The sequence below is a fragment of the Protopterus annectens genome, chromosome 5.part0 (genome assembly GCF_019279795.1).
Source record: "Protopterus annectens isolate FY-2018-M chromosome 5.part0, PAN1.0, whole genome shotgun sequence".
Classification (NCBI taxonomy): Eukaryota; Metazoa; Chordata; order Ceratodontiformes; family Protopteridae; genus Protopterus; species Protopterus annectens.
This window is the reverse complement of record NC_056735.1, coordinates 1,781,593,096-1,781,613,761: the sequence shown is the minus strand read 5'-3', so window position 1 is coordinate 1,781,613,761 and position 20,666 is coordinate 1,781,593,096.

Sequence of the window (20,666 nt, the reverse complement as noted above, 5' to 3'; positions counted from 1 at the left end):
GGAGAGAGTTATAGCACTGATATGTTAAGCTTTTTGACTTGTGTTTAAGCCTGATGTTTGTTTGGCCCCCATTCTTGGTCCAAATCACCCCAGTTTTGTTTTTCTTATTTTCTCAGCTATGATTCATGGAGCATGTATAGTGTCAAGTGAGGTGGTTAGTGGTATTCAGTGGAGTGTATGGTGGTTTATTTATCTATTTGTTTATATTTGTTTGCCAGGAAAGTCTGACTAGGCAAGTCCCCCCTTTCATTTGATGCTTGAGAACAGCCCCATGCTTTAAACATAGTAGTATTATGTCTATAAGTATTATTAGTATTCTATACATACATTTACAGATATAGAACATGATGTAAGGATGGGTTTAAATGAAGAAAATGGAAAACAGCAATTAAAGCAACTGTAATAGAAAGATACACGATTTATTCATTTATACAGGAGATTTCTTAATTGCTATGGTTGTGCATGAGGTATCTTGGGAAATTTATCTAGAAAAGTATACGTTGGTCACACACAGCTGTAAAAAAACCTCCTTTAATATAAAAATAAATGAATGAAGGTGAGTGCTTTCACAGATACAGTCCGCTTCTTCAGACTTATAAGTCTGAAGAAGCAGATTGTATCCGTGAAAGCGCTCACCTTTGTTCATTTATTTTTTATATTAAATGATTTTTTACAGCTGTGTGTGACCAATGTATACTTTTCTAGATATTGTTCATATTTTGTCGTTGGTTGCTTTATTCGGTGTTTTCGGATACTTCGTTACACATTGCATCTTGGGAAATTTATTTTAAATGTGGGAAGTACTTCTTGCAGAGCTGAAGTTGAAGAAAGAACAGGTAGTAATGGGTGTAGCCTGCCAGCTAGAGCTGCCCAGAGTTTACAGTGAGCTAGGGCAATTACACATGAGCGAGGCTAAACAAGCTCTCTGTACTTTACTGAAGTGAAATGAACTGGTGTATGACAGCATTAGGAACGCGAGGTAATTTTGACCCTCTCTGTGCGAATTATGACACAGAAATTGCTGGTGCCTTGTGATAATATAGCACATATTGTAATATTTTATGTTTCCTAAGTAATTTGCATTATTTTTAGGCACAGATTTGTATTTAGTGACCTTTTCATCTCTTTATAAGGGCCAGTAAAATTACTGCTCTTTGTTAGCCTACAGTATCAAGTGTATATATGCTTCTTGCAGGGTATTCTTTTAAGACGATAAATTATCCTCGTTTGTTTTGCTTATAAAAACTTGACAACAGGTACTGTCAAAGTATCATAAATGTTTTATTCCTTACCTGATGAAAAGGTATACAACTTTTAAACAAACGTCTTCAGTTCTATTCATAGGTGTGGTGTATTTCTTTTACTTTAATAACCATTTTGTTTACTGTGGTCCCAATGAGTTGATGAGTCTGAGTTCAAAGAGGGGCATAAGTAAACCTTGTGTGCACAGTGAACTTAATGCGTTTTATAAATACTAGTAAAGAACATGCATAGCACAGCAATGTAGTGTTGTGTAGCAGCACCTATTTTCTATTATGCTTTGTAGGGGACAAATATTGTTCCAGGACTTCGGGGTACTCTAGCTATATAAAACATAACAAAAAGTAATTAATTTATATGATGCTTGCTGCACAAATAAAACAAATTATTTTCTTGCTTAAAGTGCACTGGTTCATTAACACAAACTCACAAATGAAGTCTGATCAAATGATAACAATAAAAATATGCATTACATTGTTCAGAACATTAGCTTGTCATAGTTATTACATAAAATAGCTACTATTTAGTCAGCACTAAAACCAGACACATAATGCATAGAAACTGGAGGTGTCATCATCCTTAGTGACTGACTCCATGAGATTCTGCAGATATAAAGGAGATAGCACTCTATCGTGATGTGCCATTCAATATATTTTTCTTTGACTTTTATATAGGTTCATAGGTAAGTACTAAGCTGGCTGCCCTTGCTGACCATTTTAAGCCTAGCTAATTTCCCTTTTGTTGCTTTAATTAACTTGTCTTAATCACTTTGCCAAACTCATAGCCAATAATTATATATTACTCCTAATGAGAATAAAGGGAATTCATATGTAGAAAATCTGAGGGGACCCATACATAGAACAAGGTATTTTGAAGTTCCTCTGCCCATTGGCAGATAGATATTAAAAGCAATAGCAGTAGCACTGTTAATTAGTGCTGTACATTGCAGCAGCAATAAAACAAGCTGCATGGTGCTACTATATTGTGGAAAACTAAGGTAGAAGGGGTGCTAAAATGAGCTGAATGTGGCAAGTACAGTGTGCAATGGAAAGTCCTAAGAGTGAAATGCAAAGGCACACAGTGTCAAACCGTTATAATTATACTGTATTTAAAAGTAGATTGCTGTCTGTAACAAGACCTATGCTAGGCTGTTGGGTGTTTTTTAGAAACTGCATCAGAGTGTTGGTCTCTCATGTTCCTCATTGTGACTGTTGTGGCTTTCTATTTTAGACATGCTTATTGTCATTGCATGCAAATTGCATATAGACGGTAACCAGAAAACTAGCTCTAGATGTAGCTTATCGATTAAAAAGAAACACACCTCATGGACTATATCTGTCATCAAAATTTACCTTTTTATGTAACTTATGGACGTGACTGCCAGGATTTTTTTCAACTGAAGAAATTCTGATGTTCTCCACAGCAGCACCTTAACTGCCTGACGTAGCTAAACTGTGCCATCTGGTGGACATGTGTAAGATACCGCTGAACTGTACAGATTTTTGCAGCATGTCCAGATTTTTGCCTCATATTTTTGGTCCATTTTTATCAACTTTCTAAGTTTGTAAGAGCGATATTTAAAAATTCTCCCTATTTTTGGGCTTTGTCTCACTTTTATTTATGACTTTGTCCAGATTTCTTGCTCTTAGAGGATGAGAGGTTTTGAAGAGCACATTTATAAACATTTATGTGTTACATGAAATGTCAATGTTGTTTTGGATGGCCTTGATCAAACGTGTGTGCGTGTGCATATGCACACTGTATTCCAGCTGACAGAAGAGATACAAATCCTCAGTTTGCATTTGAATGTTCTAGATAAAGTGAAAATGTTCTAGATAAAGTAAAAATGATAATACTGACCTTTCTTTTTGTAGGAAAGATGAACCTGTGCTTTGTTACATTTTTTTATACATTTTTTGACTCCCTTTCTGATGAAGTCTTCTATGTGAAAGATGAAAGCGCTTAATCTTGGTGTGTTTTTATTGCAATAAACGGAGTTCGTATACAGGCTTGTTTGGTGCGTTTTCCATTTGGCTTCTGGTGTTCTGTTATTTGCACTGCACCAGATATTTGGATTTAACCATTAAGATGATGACACTGCCCATTCATTTCCTTTCACTGGGGTGAGGACGGTCCATGCCGAGGGCATCATACAGTTAGCCACGAGTGCAGCTGATGTATAATGTTGTCACAGTAGGGGTACCCTACACCATCCCCTCTTTGAGTGCATATTTCCATACATGTATTTATGTACACTACCATTTCTGACTTGGGATCACAGAGCACTTCCATTGCTGTCCTGCAAACTCCACTAGAACAGGAGTTGTTGGCTAACTGGGAACTACAATGTCCCTCCCTTAGGGCAAGAGGACCAGTATATTCTGTTCACTGCCCCCATCCAGTCCATGACTTTTCCAACACCCAAGCTACTAATCAAACTCAGGTTGTTTGTGTCATACTCCAGGTTTTATTCCTCTATGCCACAAACCAGGTTAACTTTCTGTTAAATTGTGAGCAAGTAGCAGTTGAGAACACTTGTTTTGAACATATGTGCTCAAAGGTCCATTTATTGAATGCTGTCATTAGCTCATATTCTTTTCATTCATAAGCCATATGCTCTCTTTAGTGCCTGACTTCACTAAATAAGCCTTTTTAGTTAGTTCCTTCAAATACTAGTGAGTCACATTATTAAGATAACATCCCTACATCCCATCGAACTTGCTGTCTAGCTGGATTTTAGGTAGACCATCCATGCGTGCGTGCGTCTGTGTGTGTGTGTGTGTGTGTGTGTGTGTGTGTGTGTGTGTGTGTGTGTGTGTGTGTGTGTGTGTGTGAATGTGTAAGTGACTTTGTGCCTAACCACCCATGTAGGAAGAGTATGAGCTTGCCCAGTATGCATTATCCCTATCAGGAGTTAGAGCTGTGCCATAAACGTACAGACAAGTAAAACAGAACAGCAGAAGTGCCAAGGCCAAGAGCACAGAATACCAACATGCAGGATTCATTAAATGCAGTGTTAGTGCAATGTCCAGTAAGTGAAAGCGTGACATTCGCCTGAAATTGTCCATAAATAGACTTAAAAGTAAAGGAAAAAGTCATGGACATTCAGAATTGCCATTTAGCTGAAACACCTGATATCCTTAAAGGGTAATTTACATATATCCCATGTTGCCTCTGATACAAGAGGTTTAAGGTATCACACAGTGGAAAGTCTAGCTTTGCTAGATTTTTCTTTTTGTGTTTTTTAACCAATTGGTTTTCCTGTGTGACCTTTTTACTCAATGCTTTAGCATAGTCAATTTATATAAAATAGGTTCCCGTTGAGGAACCTTTTCACACAGAAAACATTTATATGTATTTATTTTTTGTTTTAAAAATGGTTCTGACCTTTTAATAAACCCGGTATTTCTGAATTAACATCTGTTTTATGTCTGGGGGGAGGGTACTGTTATGTTTAGTGTTGGCTAGTGTTAGGGGCTTATTTGATAAAGAACTTTATTGCTTATACAAACCAATTTATGTATTTTTTTTTTTTATAAAAGTTTGTGTGGGACAGTTTTATTTGGGTAGAGAAAATGTCAGTGTAGTGCTTATGTAACTCTGTCAACTTACCTGACATTTTTTTTTTTGTTTGAGTAGTTTTTCACTTCAGAGTTTTTACAGGATTTTAATATACTTTTTGTACATTTACTGGGCATGTGTTGTGAGAGTTCAAGCGATGACAGCTTATCTGCAGTTTATTTCTATCACCTTTTTATTTTTTAAAGGGTCTTTGACAGGATTTCAGTGTACTGCTTGTGTATTACAGTGTTTTGGGTACTCTGTCTTAAGTGGGCTGCTTGTGTAGATTTTTGACAACGTATCTTCCAGGCACCTCATTCCAGTGATCTTAACCACATTCAAAAATCTTCCTTGGTCACAGTAAAGATGCTTATCCTGCTCCTGCTGATGCAACGTCTTTATTTCCTAGAAAAAAATAACTTATCTTAGAGACCTTGCTGTCTATGCAGGCTAAATATATGCCTCAGATGATAGTGGGTACACCTGCAGTGGCCATTTGTTGTTCCACAGACCACTCATTTAGTTTTCCAGTTTCCTTTGGTGTAGTTCTTTAGGCCACCATGAACTGAGGGTTAACCATGTTCTTGTTAGCTGTTTCCAGTGTCTGAGTCTGAGCAACGGAGAACTATCTTTACATGGAGTTTTTCTAGGGGATACTACTGGATGTGCTCTGGAGAAGTCTTCTTGAAGGGAAACAAATTCCTCTTCTAGTCAGCCACCAATGATACCTATTAAAAAAAAAAGTGTTCACTTATAGACATGGTACTAGTAGGAAAAGATGACTTCTAACCTCAGCTAAGTAGCTGCTACAGGCAGTCAATCCTGGTTCATAGGATCACAGGATCATAGGATGTTACTAGGCTATTGGCCCTGAGGCCCTTATAAGCCTAGCCAAGAGTTTAGCCCATGTTTAGACAAATCGGCACCTGATGCCCCTGTCCAGCAGGGACACGGGTGGAATCCCAGGGGTATATTTTCTGTTTCCCATCCATTTATCCAGGTTGCGCTTAAAAAGGGGTAAAGAGATACTCTGCTTGATGTGGAGAGGGAGTCTGTTCCATAGATGGGGGGGTCTCTGGGACACAAATCTGTCCCAGCAACAAGTCTTGTTGATGTCACAGACCAGGTTGAGGCCGCACGTGTGGGTTACTTGAGTGGAGCTTGACTTGCGGGTATGCAGCAGTCCCATCAAAGTGGGGGCCGTGATCACCTTGTATGCCAGACAGAGGCCACCTCTGAAGAGTCTTTATGAAACTGAGTAGAGGGATAGGGTTTTTGGCCTATCTATGTATGGTAGATGTTTGAGGCCCTGGATTCTCTTGGTGAGGAACCTCTGTGGTCTCTCCAGCTACTGCATGTGCTTTGCGAGGTACATGCTGAAAGGGGCATTGTACTCAATAATGGGCCTTATAGGGGAAGAATACAGGGATGTTATGACCTCCATGTTCCTGGATGAGATAGCCTTACTTGTGAGGTGGGCTATGTGGAAGGCTTTCTGTACAATGGAAGCAACACAGTGATCAAAAGTCAGGTTGCTACCAACCTGGCTGCCCAAATCCCTCACGACTGAGTGCGTGCTTAGGGCATTGTTATTAATGTAATAATTTGTGGGGATCTCACTCTACCCAAAGGGGATGTTGATGCATTTTTTTGGTATTCAGCTTGAGGCCATGTTTCTGGCACCAGTCATTTTTCTGAGTGAGACCCTCTTGGAGGATGTCCACATCACTAGGGGAATTGATGACAGCACCAGCTTGCAGTCATCTGCAAACTTGGTCAGCCATAGACCACTGGTTTTGGCCTGCACTTCAGTAAAGTATATCCCAAATAACAGAGGCCCCAAGACCGAACCCTGGGGTACGCTGCCTGTTACGGGTATCCCGCTTGAGGTGGATTCCCTTATTTTGACTACGTGAGTTCTGTCAGTGAGTCAATTTGCTACTCATCTGGTAACATAAGGATTGATGCCTAGTTAAGACAGTTTCACTATTATGCCCAAGTGGGGAATAGTGTCAAAGGCTTTGGCCAGGTCAAGGTAGGGGGTGTGCACCATCTTCCCCTCATCCATGGCTTTGGTGACTGTCTCAAAGAAGTTGACCAAATTTAGCAGACATGGCCCTTCCTTGACAAAGTCAAACTGTGTGGGATCAAGTGTTTGGAGGTTGCCAATGTCCTTGTTAATGAGGTCCATGATAATCCGTTCCGTGGCCTTGCAGATCAGGCTAGCTAGACTGATGGGTCTATAATTTCTGGGATCAGTGAATGCTCCACCTTTGTGTAAAGGGATGACACTGGCTGTCCTCCACTCAGCTGGGATGAAGCCAGTACTCAGGCTTTGGTTGAATAGGGTGCCAGATGATGCTGCAAGTTCCTGCCTGAGTTCACGTAGGATGCAGCCTGGGATGTTATCAGGTCCCATGGAGGCTGTATTTTATGCCTTTGAGAGAGCAGTGATGACTTGTTCCCTACATATAAGGGGAAGGGGCAGGTACTGGGGATGTCCTGATTTACTGATGGGGGGACAGAGGGGCAAAGTTTTCACTGAATCTGTCAGCCAGCAAGTTTGCTATATCTATGGCATTTGCATATGTGGTGTCCTTGACCACCAGTTCTGAACAGATCTGGGTGCTTCCTTTGAGGTTGTGGACATATGTGAAGAAGGCCTTATGATTGTCTCTAGTAGATGTGGCCAATTTGGACTCGAAGTTTGCTTTGAAGGATTTCACTAGTTCTCTTATTTGCATGTTCAGGCTAAGGAGACATTGCTTCCAATTGGGCACCTGCTCCTTCTTGGTCTTAAGACAGCAATTTTTTTCCTTTTGTTATAGAGTTTATTTATTGCAGATGTCCACCAGACAGGTTTACTCTTCCTTGCGGAGGATGATTTAGTCATGTTGGGTATTCCTGATTCCATGCATCTGTATAAAAGCTTGTATAGTGCTTTGGTGTAGTTTTGGATATTGGTGCCAGTTCCTACATCCTCAGCTTCCTAGCCACTCTGTATCTAAAGGCACCTCAGCGTTCCTTTGGATGGCATTCCTGTAAGGGTAAAGTTGCAAGGTCTATACATTTTTCAGACAGACCAAAGCACATCATTTCCTATTTGCTATGTTAAATTGTTAATCGCTATGTAATCCAATGTAACTACTGTCTGTTTATTTTACTGTGGAGCTTTTCTCCCCGGGCCTCCGCTGAAAATGGACCTACGTCCAGTCGGACACTCCCGGTCAACAAATTTACATAAATAAATAAATAAACAAACAAATAATAAATAAATAAATTAGCAATGTGCTACATCAACAAGCTAGTAGCACAAGGCTGTGACCAATATGTAGGATGGTTATGAACATGTGGGAGTTAGCTTTTCAGCATTCCTTAATCCCCAAGCACATTACTTTTTGTAAGAGCAAACCAGTGGCAGACAAACTAAGCAAAACCATGAAAGACCCTCACAAATCAATTACTTGTTTGTTTGTTTCAGTAAAGGATATTTCATTTTTAACTCAGTTGTGGACTACCTGCTATTTTCTGTTTGATTATTTTGGAGTACGTATTTTATAGTTATATTTTACAGTTTGATTTTTATTAAGTGAACTAAGTGCATAACATAATTTTCTTCTTTTTTTTATACTAATTTTCCCATTCAGCCCTGGAATTTCATTGGCTGTAAATAAATTAATCCATTTATATTCCTGTTCTCAGTCTCAGCCTTAATATTACTCCTTTACTCGATAATGTCCAGCATTTGTATTAACTGTTCTTCTAAGGATGGCAGAATGGTTAAGGTGTTTACCTTGCAGACACAAAATGCAGGGTTTGATTCTCACATGGGGTAATTGGCTAGGCTTAAAATGGCCCACAAGGGCAATTAGCCTTTATTAGTTGGGAGGGTGGCCTAATGGTTAAGGTGTTTGCCTTACAAACACAAGGTACAGGGTTTGAATCTCACAGGGGATAACTGGCTAGGCTTAAAATGGCTCACAAGGGCAGTTAGCCTAGTACTAACCTATGAACACCTATGATCTGAAAGATGGTCACTGATTATTTCTTTTAATCTCTTATTAATCTTTCCATGTAAAATGAGAGGTATTTTTTACATGTTGCAATATGTATATTTTTTTGGCATCACAGTTTTGGAATTATAGTGTGCACAGCACATGGCCATATTTGTGGCCATCTTACATAGTGTCTGCTGCATGTGAAGCACAGTAATGCTGTACAGCATCTGTTTACAATCAGTAATATGAACATATAGTGTATATCTGTGGGTGTTCAGCATAGTCTTTGTAACAGTCACATCCATTACATCACTACTGACTATTGCCTTACAACAACCTGTCATTTATTAACACACACATTGGTGTGGTGTACATCGAAGTTGTACCACAGTGAATTCAGAGTCACAGTGTGAGCATAATGGGATGTAGATTACAGATGATAGGACCTCAGAGGACATGTAGTGTAGGTGTGGTCAGCTGTGTCATACTAGGTTAAAATAATGACAGTGTCCCACAATGGTCACAAATACGGTCATGTGTTGACCTCCCTTCTGTTTATGATAGCAGACAAGAATACTGAAGTTGTAAATTGTTTTTAGACTATTCAACAGTTATTCTGATTTTTCTATATGGTCCAAAAAAAAAAGGATTGGTGGCAACCCTAGACTAGTGTGATTACATATTAGCCTTGTATTGCATATAGCTGTTTCCTTGTATCATGAATAATCTGGTTTGCACATGCAGAGTCATGCTTAGACACTTCATAACAAGATTCAACAATGTCTATCTACATTTTCCTTCATCTTGTTCGTAGGTTCATGCTAAAATTATGGCCAAGTGAGTCATTATGAATCTCTGCCATATCATATCATAAATGGAGAGGTTGGGAACCTCCAGTCACTGAACCCCACACAGTTCGGCTTCGTCAAGGGCAGATCATGCCTCCTGAACCTGGTGGATTTCTTTGAGACAGTTACTCAGGCTATAGATAAGGGAAAGGAGGTACACACAGCTTACCTTGACCTTGCTAAAGCATTTGACACCATTCCCCATTCAGGTATTATTGATAAGCTCACCAGCCTGGGCATAAACCCTTATGTCACAAGATGGATTGCAAACTGGCTCTCAGACAGATCCCATAAAATAAGAGTAACGGGATCTATGTCCAAATCCAGACCAGTAACAAGTGGTGTGCCTCAGGGCTCTGTCCTGGGGCCCCTCCTGTTTGGCATATACTTCTCAGAAGTACAGGCAAGCACAGAAGGGCTATGGCTGACTAAGTTTGCGGACGACTGCAAACTGGGTGCTATAACAGAGTCTCTGGCCAACAAGGAGATCCTCCAGAAGGGCCTAAATGAGAATGATGCATGGTGTCAAAGCCATGGTCTCAAGCTAAATGCAAAAAAATGCATAGTAATCCCCTTTGGAAAAAAACGGAGTACCCGCAAACTACAACATAGGAGGTAATCCCCTGAAATCTGAAAAAGAAATAAGGGATCTAGGGACCCAAGTAGATAGCCAGCTTTCCTTTGATAACCATGTTGCCAAAGTGGTTAGAAAATCCTTCTATGTGACCCATCTGATCACGAAAGGGTTCGCATCAAAATCTAAGGATGTAATGGTGCCCCTCTACTCTTCCCTCATCAGATCCATTATTGAGTACAATGCACCAATTGGAATGTACCTGGCTAGACATCTCCAGCAGCTGGAGCGACCACAAAGGTACCTAACCAAGAGGATTACTGGCCTCAAACAGTTGCCCTATGCAGCACGATTGAAAAAGCTAAGACTGTTCTCTGTTGCATACCGCTTTCTCAGAGGTGATCTCTGTCTAACGTACAGAGCCATGTCCAACCCAGAATTGTTGAACATGCTCCATCTTAGCAAAACCAAATCTACTCGAGCTACACGCTCTAGGGATATAAACCTCCACACAACAATGAATAGAACATGCTGGAGGGATAGATTCCCTTCACAGAGACTTCCCTTACTATGGAACAGGGTCCTGATCTACATAAGACAAAGCCTCTCACTATCACTCTTCAAGAGGAACCTTGATGAGTGGATGGGTAACAGAAAGTTCACACCGGGGATCACACCAACAACACTGCTAGATAGGGGCCAAGGGTACTAGCTGCTAGTACAAGGGTCTAGGGAACTACAAAAGGGGCGGTGAATACTGCACAACGTGGCTGGGCTAATATATGCCTTTGGGCAGATAGCCCAGTACCAACCTATGAACCTATACCCTATTGGTGGGAGACTAACAATGTTTCCTATTAGGTGAACTTTCTCCACATATCCCCTGTGAAAATGTGTAATTGCTCATTCAGTCATCCTGTCTGGTTTTAAAGATTACCATGGAAGTACTCTGCTTGATGGATAATGGCAGCCTATTAATGGGGGGGTAATTTGGGTTTGGTAGTTGTCATGCCATTTAGTGGTGTTGATGAAGTAGTACAGGTTCATGTTTCTAGAATGAGTTTTTGTTTACCACCAGTTATATTTGGTGGAGGAGTTCAAGGATTTGTGGGTCATTCATAAGCAGAGATTACTCCTCAGGGGTCTGCATGACACTGAGTAGTGGAACAGGGCTTGTAATCTATCAGGGAAGGGAAGGCTACTGAGACCTGAGATCTTTTTTGGTGAGGAAATTCTGAGGTCTGTCAAGCTGTTTAGAAGCCTGGTGAGGTTCATGCCAAAAAGTGTGTATATTCAACAATAGTCCTAACAAGAGACGCATAAAGTGGAACTACAATTTCTTTGAACTTTGAGGAGATACTTTGAAAGATAAGTTGTGCAAGGTATAAGGATTTTCTAACCACCACATGATGAAGTGGTCAAAGGAAAGGCTGTTAACATATATACTCAAGTCCCTGATGACTATGCCAGATTTAAGTGGAATGTTATTTATATATGCAGTAGTGATACTGGATTTACCATGCCGCACTATGCTGCATTTCTTGGTGTTGATGGTAAGCCCATGTTTAATGTACCAAACATTAATTGAATATAACGCGTCCTTTGACATGTATCTCACTAAGCACCTAAACCAAGTCAAGAGACCTCAGTGTTTCCTCATTAGAAAAGATAGGAGTACCCTTAGTTACTCTGATAGACTAAAAGCTCTAGCTCTCTACTCAGTCTCTTATAAGCTCCTAAGGGATGATCTCTGTTTAACCTTTCAAATTCCAGCTGGAGTAGTAGGTACCTAAGCCAATGTACCAGACATTTCTGGACTACATTGCTTTATGTAATAAGCATAGTTCTTCACTGGCAACATTTTAAACCACCTGGATGATTGGATAGGTGATGACAAATTTTCACCTGAGATATGCAGTGAAGCTATTACTTTCACATAAATATTGAGTATATGTCTGAGTTTCTTGATGGTCACCTTGGCAGTTAGCTTAATACAAATCTACGAACATAGGAACATATAACCTTACCTGACAAATCACATCACTTACTTAATCAAATCGCTGCTTACAGGTATAAACTCACATTTTCAACACACTCACCCACAGAGATTCCAGTGTATACAGTGGATATGACTCAGCACATAGTAACTGTGCCATGCAGTTGTACATTTATGTATTTGCATTTGTTTACCAGGATGGTCCAGCTGGGGCCAGAAGTGCCCATTTTCAGTGGAGTCCAGGGGAGAAAAGCTCTACATATAAGCCATTTCACATACGATACAGAATTTACACAAATAAAGACATTTAGTACATATTACTGGCAGCTTATACAATTGGTGAAAAAACAGTACATAAGTAATCATTCTCAAATGAAATCAAAGATATTATTCAAGCAATATAGAGTATACACATGAGAACATTCCATATGAGTAGTTTTAAGATAGCAAAATTTATATAGGACACTTCATGTAGTGGGTGCAAAGCAGATATAAGAATTAATTAGAGACTAGCTACTTAAACTTTTCACTCGTATAGGAGGTGTAATAGCTGGCATGGTAGGTACCTAAGCCATATCTATTAAGCAGAATGTGTCCCTTAATTTCACTATAGAGTCAGTATAGATGTTGGTTTATTACACAAATAGCAACAGTTAATACACTAGTAAACTACCACTGCTCAAAATAAAAACTTATTTGTGATTGCCTGTTAATAGTCATGAAATTGTGAGCACCATGTGCATTGTGCATATGATACATACAATTGCAGATATGCAATTTTTGATAGGAGAGTCCTGTTAGAAGGTATAATTTAAGCAGACCTTTCATCTGTGTGGATGTAGCAGACACTCAAATGTTAAATAGGCAACATGATGGTGTAGAAGCATACACAGCTATCGAACCTAAAGCAGAATTATTCAGACTGATTTTATACTGATGTAGTACAGCCCTTGATGTATTACAAAAGTAGCAGCAGCTCACTTAATACACTCGTGAGCAGCTATAGGAAAAACTTATTTGCAGTTGCAAGTACTTGTTGCAAAATGATGTCACATTGCATATGAGGTATATAGTTGTATCTAAATGTACATGGCTGCATATTTTGCTTTTGATAAGAGTTATGTTACTATGAAATCAGCTAACAGACCTTTTTTCTGTCAACATAACAGATACACAGATGTGGTAATGTATAAATTGATTTCACAAAACATGTATAAAAAAAATAAATTCAATTAAAATACACACCTCTTCTTAGAAGACTGTGTACTGGGGGTGTGTCATGAGGCTAGTTACTGATTGGTCTCTAAGAAGAGGTGTGTATTTTAATTGAATTTATGATTGGTTTTATTTTTATTTAAGGGTTCATATTGGTTCTTTGAATTTATCTGATGAAGTTCCGGTATTGTTGGTGGGACGAAATCCTGTACTACTGGTTTTAAGGATAATTTTCTAAATAAACCTGCGTTTTGTACATCCAGCTGCCTATTTGTTTTTTGATCGAGTTTGCTGTCTTTTGCTGTTACAAAACATGTATAATACATAGGCATACTGTTCTGTAGCAGTCAGTATATTACTAAAACAGTTATTATGTTACTTTGTAATGGCATAACAGACCATCCTCTCAATGGAGAGGACAAATATCCACACAGCAACCATATAATCTAATGGGCACAGCTACACAGATGCCAGTAACACCGCACTGTGGTATCAATGAATAATACAGCCAACCTCCTGAAACAGAAGGGAAGCTGATTTACACAGAACAGGAGACTGAACTGAAGGGCTGTGAAATACTAATTTACATCTAGATAGGCATGTTATAATTTAAATAGAATTACAATGTGATAGGCAAAGAGGTGTTAAGGTGGAAAGATTTCAGTTTATTGTAATTTTTTTTCAAACTTGGTAGCAGCCATGCATCCAACGATTCCCACGATCATTGATACAGGTAATTGTACTAGTGCCTCACTTGGATTTCCATTCAGTAGATGATTGCCTAACATAGGTGGAATGTGATCTCCCCCCAGGTCTTGATCATTAGCAATACGCATCATGAGTCTCTGTCATTCCTCTTGCATGTGGTACAGGTAGATCACAGGTGGGGCAGGTAATATACTTCCTAATGAGATGATAGGAGTAGATAGCTAGGAGCAGGAACAAGAAATGAATGAGACAGAGTTTTTGAAATACAGCAAACAGGTGGTCTATTTCAGTGTTTTCATTTTACATTGAAGTATATCTCTTAAGTAACAAGATGAGGTTTAATTCAACGCTTTCATTTTATATTCAGATATATCTTTATAACATAATACTGCTGCAGTGCTTATTAGTAAATAAACCACTTTACAATGTTATATTATTCTGCTATTTGCCATTGTTAATACAGATGGCTTTATCCAATTGCACGTTTTGTGCATGTGAAAATCGGCAGTATAGTTAGATTTACTTCAGTGTCCATCAGATATTTATTATTTTGCATGTTGGTTAACATACCACTGCAGTGGGTTGTGCTACCACAGAATATCCACATTACCTTCATTAGTAGATTAGTAGCACCTTGTTTATTGTCGGGGTCTGTCTGTGCCTTGTGGTGTACTGTTTCAGGTGTACATGTGTGGTTGTTGCATATTTTTCAACAGAATCTGCAGAAACTTGCTGCTTAAAGCCTTTGCTTTAGTCTGTCCTGCAGACTGCTGTATCATTAAGTTAAGCTGTTTAAGCTGTGTGCACTGTATTCATTATTATCATCCCCATTTCCTGCTGTTGTGCTTGCTTTGCATTTGCAAGTGCCTGTCTGTGTCCTCCTGTGGTTGTACTTTTGTGTCACTAGTGTATGTACATATATAGCGAGCCTGTGTTAATGGGTGCTTACTTCCTTTATTTTCCTACCTTTCAGTAGGTAGATCATATACAGTGGGGGATGGGCAGAATACTGCAGTAACATCATGAGCACAGTGCTCCAAACATAACAGTCATAGGTAAAGATGTCACTGAGAAAACTAGATGATTTTTGAAAGCTTTTACCAATGCAGAGGTGGAGAGTGGGAAAGAGAAGCATAAAAAGTACTCTAAACACCAAAGCATTTCAGGGCTACATAATATATTGCATGCGTTTATTTATTTTTGTACTTATACCCTTCCTAATGTACTAGAAAATTTCACATCACCAGTCAAGACTCCCTGCGTGGATGCAAGGTTTTGGGGGGGTTGATCAGCAGGTGCCACTGTTGCAGGACTGCTTACCACAAAAAAAAAGAAGAAATGAACCAAATTTTAGATGAAAGTGAGAATTTAAACACTTTTTTAATGAAGAATGTTTTCCTACCATTTAATCTCCCCTACATCCTGGTTTATTGGATCAAAAACAGGAAAAAAGATGTAAAAATAATGCCACATGTGTAAACATATCAAATACAACATTATATAATAAAATTAAAGTTATAACTTGTCGCCAAATTTATCAGTAATTTAAAATACTTAATTAAAACCATTTTTGTTTTTGTTTTTGTATTACAAAACTTTTACATAATTTTACTGTTTATGTTTTATATATATTATTGTATATATTATGTTTGTTGTATATTATATATTCAATGTTCCATGAATGATGAGAACCAAAACTAGATGTGACATGATTGTGGGGATGAAGTTACACACCAGTGGGGATATGATAATATAGAGGAACAAAGTCCCTCGCTTGGAATCCCAATATATTGCTTCAAATCATATGATCTCTCAAAAATGAAGATCCACAACCAAAGGCCCTCCCAAAATCCAAAACAATACTAGCCTCCTCTCTCTCAGAATTCCCTGGTGTGTTGTTTACAAAAATGTTAATGTGGATCAATTGTTACAAATTAATTTGTTTTAAAATTGTTTTGTTGTTGTGCCCTTCTGTTTTGTTGTTTTGAAAAATGTTGTTTTATCAACATAGGGGGTCCATCCCCTCATTTAAACTGCATAACTGCCATATAGACTCTTCCTTTTTCTCGCCTCTTTTCCCTTTCCTTTTTCCTTGTATCAAAAACAAATCCACACACCTTGAAAAACTCAAAAGATTTGAAATCCACACTCTCAAAGACGTCTGGCCAGAGCATTGTTCATGTCGTTTGAGCATTCTGTTTGCCCACGTGTGTTAACATCTCCCTACGTTTGAGCATTCTGTTTTCCCCACACTGTCAGCTGTACAATGACTAGTATTCACTATTACAATTGTAATTTTAATTATTCCAAAAGGTCTTTAAAATGTCTTGGTTATTCAAAAAACGGTTTATTGGACAAAATGGTGACAAAGAGGTGTTGTTTTACAAAAGTTTCCCCTCAAGGTTTTACCTCTCCTACTTCTCCTTTACTTGATCTCTCTCTCTATATTTTTACATTTGTTTCTATTTCTAAAGCGTGAACGTGGTCTTATGCCTATACAAGCCATGAGGTCCCTGTTATGCAAACAAGCCAATAAAAATTCCTAAGTATTCTAAAAATGATGCCTTCATAATGTTGTATGATACAATAGTAATCTAGATCAATTAATGCTAGAAGGTGTCATCTCTAGGGTGGTAATTGTCTCTCAAAGTTGTTCACCCTAAATCTGTCTTCCATATTTTCCATACACGCCCCATAAATGTACCATCACATGCTACTCCATTTTCTTTCATTTTCTGTTTCATTTTTTTTGTTTTTACTTCTATTTGTACAAATTGATTACTAGATATTATTAACTGATGTTAAGATATTCTCATCTGATGTTAATCTACTCAGTCTTATGATCTGACCCTTTATAGCATTTCTTTTCATGAACATTGTGTGTGTACCTCTTTTGTAAATAAATATTGGTTGGTGAAACAAGGCTTTCTATATATTCTACTGTGTAATTTGTTATCTGTGTTATCTCTATAATAGTATAACATAAATAATTGTGATTTTTTTACCATATCCACTGTTTTTGAAAACCAAAAACTAGTTGTTCTGTTTAAATCTTGAATCATAGTCTCAAATAGATTGTGTCTCCTGCCCATCAAAAAATAGATCGCCTATGTATCTACCATAAAACAGAGCTTTACCAAAGAGAGAATGTCTTTAAGATGTTCTTGCCTGTCAATCTGCCATATATATATTATAAGCATGGGCTACTCTAGCCCCCCTATCGCTACCAGTAGGACTGCTTACCAGCCTTCAGAAACAAATACTGATACTGAGCTGATGTGTAATGCTGAAGTGAAGCATTTTAGTGAGGAAATAGCTCCCCCTTCTGCTGGAAAGCTGAAATCAGCTTGCTTTCCCAGAGAGTTTTGTAAATGTGGCTGTTGTGTGTTTCAGGCATGTTGCCTGTAACCTTACCACAGCATTTCGGGAAAGGCTTGTATTATTAAAGTAAGTCATATACCTATTGTGTTCATTGTTACCATAGTCAGCGCTCCTGTTTTGCTTACTTAAATTTTGTTAAGTGAGCACCCTTCTTAAGTTAGAAAGTTTTCCCAAATTCAGAGTGTAGTCGCAGCACTACATGTACTACATGCTAGATTATATGCTTTTAAGATGAGAACTATCAAATAGAAAACTTTTTTCTAAAGCAGGAAGCAGTTAAAGGAATTAAATCAGAGTTGTGGAAAAGAAGAGTATGTAAGTTTACTGAAATGTAAAGAACTAGAACAAAAAACTCAAAATATTTTTTCTTTAAAAATGTCAGAAAAGCCTAAGGAGTTTTGACAACATGCAGAAACGCAAGGAGCAAAAAATGTAAAACTTCAGGTTGGGTCAGTAATGGAGAAACACTCTCAAAATTTCCCATCACAGGGAAATTGCAGTTTGTCAAAATGATGACCAAGTAGTATTACCAATATCACTTTTTAGATCTCCCTTCTCCTCTTACAAGCTGTATTTAACTAAGCAAATCATTTAGCTAGACATTGCTTCCTGAATGTCAATGGAAAAAAAAGACATTTGTGGGCTAATTTGTTTACCTAGTTAAAATGAATAAACTGAACAAGGAAACATACTTTTAAGACTAAACTTCCAGAATTTAGTTCACATCAGTCAGCTCTTGTTTCCTTCTTCTCCAAGAAGTGGCAGGCTTAAGCAAATTACTAGTAAGTAATAATAATGATTATTAATAAATAAGTAAATAAATAAAATTATACCAGTAAGGCATTCTTGGATATTTAGCAAATCTAGGTCTTCACAGAATGTAAACTATACTTGACTGACTGAGTCCCACCAGACAGCTGTCTGAGATAAGATAGACCTTGTCACTTTTTACGTGGAATGTTTCTTGGTCTTCTTGGGGATATTATTAAATCATACAAATAACAGCAACAGCCAGATATAATACGCAGCATGTGATATTGGATTGGTATAGTAGGGGTGCACTTCTTGCTATTGTCAGTAAAAAGGGCTCTAGTAAAACTAGATCCTGTCTGTTAGGAAATGTGGTATGGCTTAAATCAGAGAACTAGTGCTCAGGCTTTTGTGATATGTGGTTGTATCTATTTCAGTTGTCCCTTGTTGCATGCTCATAGGTTCATAGGAAAGTACAAGGCTAGCTGCCCTTGTTCTATATTTTAATCCAGCCAATTGACCCTTCAAAGGAGAGCTTTAAACCCTGTATCCTGCGTCTGTGAGGTAAACGCCTTAACCATTATACCAACCGTCAACTCTTGTAGAACTCCAAAGATATACAAATCCCATAATCAAGCAAATCTAAAAGTTGCTGCATTTGCCAAAGCAGAACATGCAAAAAGGCCAAGGAATGGGAATCATACCAACAAAGTATACTTCTGTGAGGATGTTTATACCAAGAATCAGCCATGGCTACAGCTGCTAGGATGAGGAACACATTTTGATTACTAGGGATGTGGTATTTATGGTACTCCCATTTGCTATATGTATCTTAGTAATGAGGACAATTCTGCTAGACATGCAAAGCCTGATGTTGTATCTTTTTCAGGTCTTGCTTTGCATTCTCTCAGAGGTCAAGGTAGAGGTATGGGGTTCTCATCAGACATGGGTAAAGTATACCTTTTACAGAGAAGCTATATATATATATATATATATATATATACAGCGGGGGGGGGGGGCACTCTTTGGAAGGGGCCCTCAGTAGATGGCCGTTCTGTGAAGTTTCAGAATATACTAGCATACTGACTGGTTCACTAGATTTTCATTTTTACTGTACAGTAGTTGGGGTCTATGTCTCTGTGCTTTGGGGTATTTGGAGATAGGCTTATTTACCAATATGGACAAAGCCAAGTGCATCCAATTATTTTCTCTTCTTTTGGATCATTGAGGCATAATATAATTTTATATCCAAATGAGGGAGTGCACTGCACCGCACCTTCTTTCTACTTCCTTTGATTTTCTACTTGTGTCTCTATAACGCATTTGCTTCTCCACTCATTCAACTTATCAGAGGGACCTCATCACTTCTAGTGGTGCATGAGCCCAGTCCAGAGTGACATCATCACTTCTAGTAGTGCATGAGCCCAGTCCAGAGGGATATTATCACTTCTAGTAGTGTGTGAGCCCAGTCCAGAGGGACATCATCACTTCTAGTAGTGCATGAGCCCAGTCCAAAGGGACACTATCACTTCTAGTAGTGTGTAAATCCAATCCAGAGGGACGTTATCACTTCTAGTAGTACATGAGCCCAGTCTATAGGGACATTATCACTTCTAGTAGTGTGTGAGCCCAGTCCATAGGGATATTATCACTTCTAGTAGTACGTGAGCCCAGTTGAGAGGGACACTGTCAATTCTAGTAGTGTGTAAGCCCAGTCCAGAAGGACATTATCACTTCTACCAGTGCATGACCTCAGTCCATAGGGATATTATCACTTCTAGTAGTGTGTGAGCCCAGTCCAGAGGGACATTATCACTTCTAGTAGTGCATGAGCCCAGTCCAGAGGGACACTATCACTTCTAGTAGTGTGTAAGCCCAGTCCAGAGGGACATTATCACTTCTAGTAGTGCGTGAACCCAGTCCATAGGGATATTATCACTTCTAGTAGTACGTGAGCCCAGTCTATAGGGACATTATCACTTCTAGTAGTGTGTGAGCCCAGTCCATAGGGATGTTATCACTTCTAGTAGTGTGTGAGCCCAGAAGAGAGGGACACTGTCACTTCTAGTAGTGTGTGAGCCCAGTCCATAGGGATGTTATCACTTCTAGTAGTGCGTGAACCCAGTCCATAGGGATGTTATCACTTCTAGTAGTGCGTGATCCCAGTCCGGAGGGACATTATCACTTCTAGTAGTGCATGAGCCCAGTCCAGAGGGACATTATCACTTCTAGTAGTGTGTAAGCCCAGTTCAGAGGGACATTATCACTTCTACTGGTGCACGACCCCAGTCCAGAGGGACATTATCACTTCTAGTAGTGCGTGAACCCAGTCTTTTGCTTCTTTTATCAAGGGTATTCAGTAAAGCTCAGATGTA